This window comes from Colias philodice, chromosome 15 (assembly GCF_061535455.1).
Source record: "Colias philodice isolate Cphi_HAF_F1 chromosome 15, ilColPhil1 Martin Lab GWU primary, whole genome shotgun sequence".
Classification (NCBI taxonomy): Eukaryota; Metazoa; Arthropoda; class Insecta; order Lepidoptera; family Pieridae; genus Colias; species Colias philodice.
The window spans coordinates 11,134,649-11,142,950 of NC_143100.1; positions in this window are offsets into that span (position 1 = coordinate 11,134,649).

The window sequence follows — 8,302 nt, forward strand, 5'->3', positions numbered from 1 at the left end:
CCGCTTTGTGGAGGGCGTGACTGGCCAGCTAGTTCGCTGGAAAATTGAATGGAGACAAAAAGTTAATACGTTTGACTGACCCACTGTCTGTGTTATGTCGCATGGAGGTAATGAGGCTTCCGTTATAATAACATAATATAAGATGAATATTCTTAAAACAAAATGACAAAAGGCTTCACTAAACTCATGGCTAAAAATATGCTTGAATAAAAATCATTGCATTATCACCGATCCTTGACGTGTAGTGTTGGTGGTCTGAACTACATTTGTTCGTTTAAAGTGGATCAAATAAATGTAGTCTAAAGAAATAGGTTACAAAGTCCAAACATACAAGTGAAGATAATGAATAAAAAATAAATAAAAGTGTTAGTTTAATAAAATCGCTTCGCTCTGTCCGTCTCTCTATTATATGGTTAGCTATCATCTTATTACTGTTCTGTGTTATTACTTAAGCAATAGATATTGTCATCCAAGAGTAAGGCAATACATGTTATGCATTAATGTCGCAGGTATCTTGTCGAATCTGCTATTTGATTGTACGACTCAAGGAAACGAGCTGATACCGATTCACCGCGAAACATACTATATAACATGGATAATACAAAACCAGGGCAGGTCACTAGTGATACAATTTATACAATATAACTTCAATGTAAAATTAATCCATATTTGAAAAATAATATTTTGGAAGCGAAGAGCAACACTTTTATTTGAATCAGGCAAAAATATTGTTTCACTATTTTACTTCACTAAATATGAGTACGATTACACAACCTAGATATAAAAATTTAAAATCCTCAATCTATAAAGTATATTTAGTTCCAAGAGAACTTTGAAACTTTATTATAACAAGATATAAAAATAATTAGAACCTCGACGAGATAGCGCAAGTTAAATACCTCATCGAACTTTGTACATCATTTCTGATTGGCTATTTAGAAAAACGTGTTAAAAATCTTAATTACTCGTCAAAATAATGCTATAAATAATTCTGTGCTAAATAAATAGGCCTGCCAAATTAAAAGGACAGGCGATTGAGGCCAGCTGAGAGAAAGCTTCGACTTCAGAAACAATGCGAATTAAGATTTCTCGAAAACAATTTTACTGGAAAGCTATTGGTATTTATGTGTAAAGTGATCTTGTGTCATCGTATTGAGACCTAAATTATTATGTCCTGTTAGTGATAAGGTAATGTATAAAATCCGTTTGATGCCGTATAATAAAAGCCGTTGTGATGTAATAATTGTTGTTGATGTTATTTATATTAAGTTGTTCATATTATTGTTTCAGGTGACTCGACAGTTGTGTAATAAAATTGAATATAACAATATAATTCAACGTATGTATGTACAAAATAAGATAGAGCATGAAATGTTTAAAGTCGCGTTTATTCTTCTAAAGTTTTTAATTAATGTAATATTTTAATCATTCATAATTTTCTGCATGTACTTTTGCAGTCAAATTTGAATGACTATTTTATTAGAACTACACAGCCATGTTCCTATAGACTATTATCTAATATCTAATATATATTATAAAGGCGAAAGTTTGTAAGGATGTATGGATGTATGGATGTTTGTTACTCTTTCACGTAAAAACTACTGAACCGATTACAATGAAATTTAGCACACATATAGAAGGTAACTTGGATTAACACATAGGATAGTTTTTATCCCGGAAATCCCACGGGAACGGGAACTATGCGGGTTTTCCTTTGCAAACGCGGCCGAAGCCACGGGCGGAAATCTAGTAACCATATAAACCTCTAGAGTACATTTCTGAGGTTCAAATATAGTCTAGAAGCATTTCCCCAATAGTTAACAGAAACTGTAGTTAAGGAAGTCAATATTTTACTTGACTCGCTTTGTACAGGAAAAACGGAGTATTTAACGGCTACAAAGTTGGAACATATAGTTTTGTGTATTTACTCTGACCAGATACATCTGGTGGATACATCCTCTGCGGATAATTTCGCAATCCCCTCGCTAATTATTAAACATCCTACTCATTGTGTATGTCTTGTAAACTGTGTTACTTATGTATGTGAGTACATATAAGGTTATTTTTGCATCCAATTCGTATATTATACTAAAACAATGGAGAAGAACTTGGTTCTTAGTAATAGAACTAATTGTACACATAGTACTAGCTTTAGTCCGTGGCTTTTCTTATACCACATAATATGAGAAGCTAGATAAATAAAGTTGCCTGCGAACTATAAAGCACAAGCTTTCCGCCCGCGGCTTCGCCCGCTTTGTCTAAATCCTAATAAATTATATACTATAAAACCTTTATCTCGAATCACTTTATGTATTAAAAAAACCGCATCAAAATCCGCTTCGTAGTTTGATAGATTTAAGCATACAAAGGGACATAGGGACAGAGAAAGCGACTTTGTTTTACACTATGTAGTGATAAGCTAAGCGTAGTAATTCCTCAAGTTATATCATATAACTGCAGAAGATATGACCGCTCATTTGGCATTTAATACCATAAAGAAGAGAGAAAACCCAAAAAAACACAGATTGTAGATATTATAGACCAATGGGTCAATTGTTATCTTAGGTGTAACATATATTGACCCATTTGTCTCTATCCCACTTTGATTCTAGGAAATTTATGTGACAAATATTGTTCCACGGATATTTGCTAGACAAATGTATATACATATAGACAGCTTTTTTGAAACGATAAAACTTTGTGACGTCACTGTCCGGAAGGACATAAGAAAACATAATATTGTGTACACGTGTGTAAATGGAGATGAAGAATACATTTAAAATAACGCCTACGCCTTCGTCCTATCCAAAAATGAACTGTACTCACAAAGGACCTTCCTCTATTTACTATCCTATTGAAGTCGAATAAAAGTTGAAGAATCTGCAAATTAATGTATTGTGGAAATGTGAATTTCATAGTTGAAGTACAGTACGATACTAATTTTTAATTATATTTATTCATTATACTAAAAAAAACTTATTATTAACATAGAGTTTTGTTAAAAGAACATGAAATATAAAATATAATGAAAACATCGTGTTTTAAAAATAAGGCTATATTTCAAACACTTTACATTAATAGTTGCAAAAATTAATTAATGTATGAATGCGATATTTAAAAAGATAAATATTTTTAAATTACATTATACGTTAATAGGCTTTTTAGCATCTTTTAGTCACTAAACAAATAAAATGGCTATTTAGTATCCTCATGGAGCTAAATGATCTATTACGTGAGCTTTGAGAACTACTTTTGCGGTCTTATATTATAAAAAAAAAACTGTCAAATAGAGAGAGTTTTGAGAGAGCGGATTATGAATTTCGCGACTTTTTTTAAATTGATTTATTACTTAAAGATTCGTGTTTTTTTTTTAATTCTTGACAAAACATATTCTTGTTGTAGTGTAAATAATTTTATTAATGTCAGTATTATTCATTCATCTCTTCTACGAATATAATATGGAAGTATCAACGCAAATTCACCATTTCTAAATTATGCCCTTAGATGCAAGTATTTTCTCACTTATATTATTCCTGCTTAACCAAAAGATATCTAAATTAATCTTAATTAACCCCAAAAAAATTTCAAGACATTAAAAACACTTTATCCCTAAAAACCGCGAACCTAAATACATAATAACAAAACAACTTCAGCAATTATGACCTTTCTTAGAACGTCCCTAAGTAAATGTACAAATTAAACACAACACTTAACCCGTTATGCAATATTCAACTTTAGCAGTTAAGATTTAAGTCTATTTTCGATTAAAGCTTTTGGTTCTATTATTTGCACTGGTGAAAGTCTTGCTTTCATCTTTCAAATATGTAGTTACAAAATCTGAGACGTAATTGAAGAATGTTCGGTTTACGGATGCTGTACTTTTTTGTGGATTCCATAATAAAATTATACATATTTCAATGTAAAGATATAAATAAATATATGTAATATTAGTTGTTATTTTTTTGCGAATAAATAGTCTAATTTATTATATTAAGAAATGGAAAAAAAATCGTAGGGATGTTTCAGGAATTTTTTGAAATATCTGTCATATTTAAATTATAAATATAAATATCATGTTTTGGAAGATTGGATGACTTGAGGTTAACATTTAAATTATTCTTTAGAAAATTTAAGCTAGCTTGTAAAATATCTTTAAATATTTAAACATGGCGTAAACTTTCAAGTGTCTAAGTACATGCTTGACGTTAAGTGTCAACTTAACAACACAGTAAATAATGAAAATGGATGTTTAATATTTTGAAGTAAATACGTTATCTACTGTCGTATAAGCAATGAATATCTTTAAAATAATATATGCATATTTTTATATAATATATCTAAGAACATAAATATATTATTTAATATACTCCACTATTATTATTTTCATATGACTCAAAGTAAACTTGTATTATAGATTAAATGTTTGATTCAATAATAATAGTTTAAAAAAACTAAAAAACACGCTTTTTATAGAAAACTGAACCAAAAAAATAGAAAATTTTATCAAATTAGTGTATTGTCATCGGTCCTCAATAAATCTACAAAGTTTGAACGAAATCTGGCCGTTTAAAGTGGGTCAAAATCGCGCCCAAAGAAGTCGGTTACAAACAAACAAACATACAGGTGAAGCTAATATAAAGCGTGTAAAAAGGATGAAATTGAGAACAAAGTTTAATTTTTTTCTCCAAAACTCTACGATAGCACGGAGGCATTAGGAAGTTGAGGTTTAAATATTGTTATAGCGTATGGTATAACGTAATATGACTGAAATTTCGTCAAAAACACTGGGTTATTTTACATAATGTGCCTGAAATCGTGAACTATAAACGTGGTGCTTCTAAAGATTTTATACAGGGTTTTGGCTTATGAAAAAGCACGTAAGTATTCAAAATACTCGAACATTACATTATAGCGCCTCTGTTCTAAAGAATATAAAGGTTCACAAATAATTCGATCTATTAAATCAGAAAAGGCACTGAACTCTCGACCCTCAAAAAGAAAAATAAACCTTGAACTACTGAACCACTGATTACTATCATAAAATGCAAATAACTTCTTTTTTAGTTTGATATTATTTAAATTTTATAGGCTTAACAAAGACCATATGAATATTTAAACAAAAACTAGGCTAAAAATAAAATTATGACTAATTTTTGGTTTGATGCAAAATAACTTTTATTTTAAACGTGTAAAAATGTCGATGTCGTTCCCTTAATTCAGATTACTTTACATTATTTGATCAAAATTTTCAGCAGATTTAAGAAATGGTGTGTTATTATAACACCTGATGAATCTTTATAACAAAATGATGATCACACATCATTATGCCAGGGTAAAATCGGTTTTGTATTACAGAAAATAACATCTTTACATTTCTATACAAATGTTCGCTTTTATAATATGAACTATAAAATACTAGTGCATACTGAATAACCCTTTTGTGAATAACGAATCTCTAGATACCATAAATTGACATACCTAAATGCATTAACATACATTTCCGTTGAATACTATCCCTTTCTAAGGTCTTTGTACATTATATTACCACAATATTACTATGTCATGTACCCATGTGATGTTCCTTTTCGCTAATGGCTTCACTATAGTTTATTATATTTTTAGACAGTGATAATCCAAGTAAATTTACAATTTGTTTCAAACCAATAAAGTTATCCTCTAATGTTATCAATGATCGAAGCCTCTAGCAAATCCATGCAACCTTAAAATGCATGCAATGCATAAGCATACATTTCATACCAACACAATATTAGTTTAGCCTTTCTTTCCTAAATCAATCTCTATGCAATAAACATCCCTACTAATATTATAAATGCGAAAGTAACTCTGTCTGTCTGTTACGCTTTCCCGCTTAAACCTCTCAAGTCTCAACTGATTTTAATGAAATTTGGCACAGGCAATCTTTAGACCCTGAGAAATAACATAGGCTACATCATTGCGAAATTCACATTTATTGCGAAATATCTGTGCCTCCAGTGAATAAGGGAGTAAGACGAGTTATTCCCTTTGGTTTTTATTGCACCATTGGATTCAGCTCGTCAAAATACACAACATATCAAAAGGTCATATCTCTAGCTGCGTCCTAACCCATTTTTTCGAATGACCCAAACGGTATAAGTAGGGTGTGATTAACGGTATAAGTTACCTTATCCATCATTTTAGGCAATCGCAAAGGAACTATTCGTCTCGAGACAAAAGTACCCACGAACACAAAGACGTATGTGTAGTTATACTTTTTGAATAAAGACTTAATTCATTTTGTTCCATCAGTCCTAACACTATTTTAGTATAAATGCATTTGTGTCATTTTTCTAACATGAGCATAAAGGAACAACTCTTTTAGTGTCATTGGTTCAAGTGACGACATGAGACAGTTTGGCATTAATGCCGTGTTGCTATTGGTCTATTTGAATACTGCACGGAAACAACACACACTATTCCTTATTATTTTTAAATCGTTTTTTCAATAAATCTGCAACAACAAATCTTTATATTTTTTAAAAAAGGTATTAACTATTTTTTGCAATAGATATTAAAAATACAGTTAACACATTAAGTGCATTTAATAATATTATACTCTTTGTTTATATAAATACAGAACGATAATTGAATCATCTAAAAAAAGCCAACAAAAATGTTAAACTCGTTTTTAAATTAAAAAAAAAAATATCTAACTACAATAATCAAGACAATAATACTATAGTCTATAATAGTCACATAAAAAAAAGAATTTATAACCAGTCTTGACAATTATGAATATCTGTGATGAATATTGTTTTCTCCGCATATAGCGTTTTAGCCACTGTGCTTTGGTAATTTGCCTTTTTTATAGGAAAAAAATCCGCAATATCGATACTTCTTTGGTCCTGCATTTTCGTAAACATTTTATGGATACTCTGGTACCACATATTTTGAAAAAATTGGGCTATTTTCACGTAGAGTCTCTTCAAAGTGCGTGCCACAAGTCGTATTTGCATCCAAGGCACCTTCAAATCTGTGCTTAATTTGCTCATAAAATCTTTGCGGCTCATTGTTTTTTCTTTATTTATCTACATTATTTTGATATTATATGATATAGAAATCGTTAAAATTTAAAACTTTTTCTGTATTAACTGAACATACAGGAATATGGTTTTCGGGCTTCTCTTATCTCTAAGTGCTTGTATCCTCAATGTATACCACCATGACATTGTGGAGTTGCCACTTTTATTATCTATATTTTATTATCTCTGGCGTTCCGAAACGGAACGCACTTGATCGAATTTTAAATTGATTCGACGATTAATTTTCACTAGGACAATAGCTAATACGCAAAACGCAATACGCAGTTGATACGTATTTAATACCAATACTCAATTATTGTCTCCTGCTAACCTGTACAGACTAGACTCATTGTGGTGACTGGTGAAACATTGTATAGCATTAACAACATAGTACTGTATTATTGAAAGATCGATTAAAGGTTTATTTTACAATCTACGACTTTCATTATACATGGGTAACAAGACCCATCTTCAGCCACCCAATCCCCTTGCTTGGAGTCCAAATCCAACGGAGGACAATAATCGTCATTTACTAAAATTGAAGGTTCTTCGTCCTAGTATAAAAGTTGTCTGGATCCCATTTTATACTCAATCTATAGTATAATACTATAGATATCATGTGAAACGTGACTTGGAAAAAAAATATTCAAATAAATCACAAAATAAAAATTTGAAACAATCTTAAAAGTTACGAAAAGCCCAATTATAGGTACGTCAAAATGACGCACAACATCCTCTTTACAACCAAATGGCGGAATTTACCGGGATGAGCCAACTATGTACTGCTAGGTCTCGACGGCTAATAAGTTGGTTCTGGATTTTGCAGCGATTCGATGGTAAATATAGAAGAGTTCATACGTCAAATTTACGTAGATTGGACTTCTAGGGTTAAATGCATAAATACCTAAATGTTGTTTTGTTTTAATTATCTAATAATGATTAAAAAACTCGTTGATTTCATTCGTTTTTCAAGCTACGTGCATAGTTTTTCCACTAAAATGCCTCAATTGAGTCATAATGTACACAAATTTCAAGCATAATAAGTCACATAATTTCTATAAAACCAAAACTGGCAATAATATAAGTCGTGTTGTGCGATTATGAATATAGTGCATAAGGGCATAAGTCGTTATATTGCAAAGAGTAAAAAAAAAATTATGTGAATATATTGAGTTATTCCATGAAGTACTCGTTCATAAGGCCACAACTACAAAAAAACACGAAAAAAGTATATTTATGGG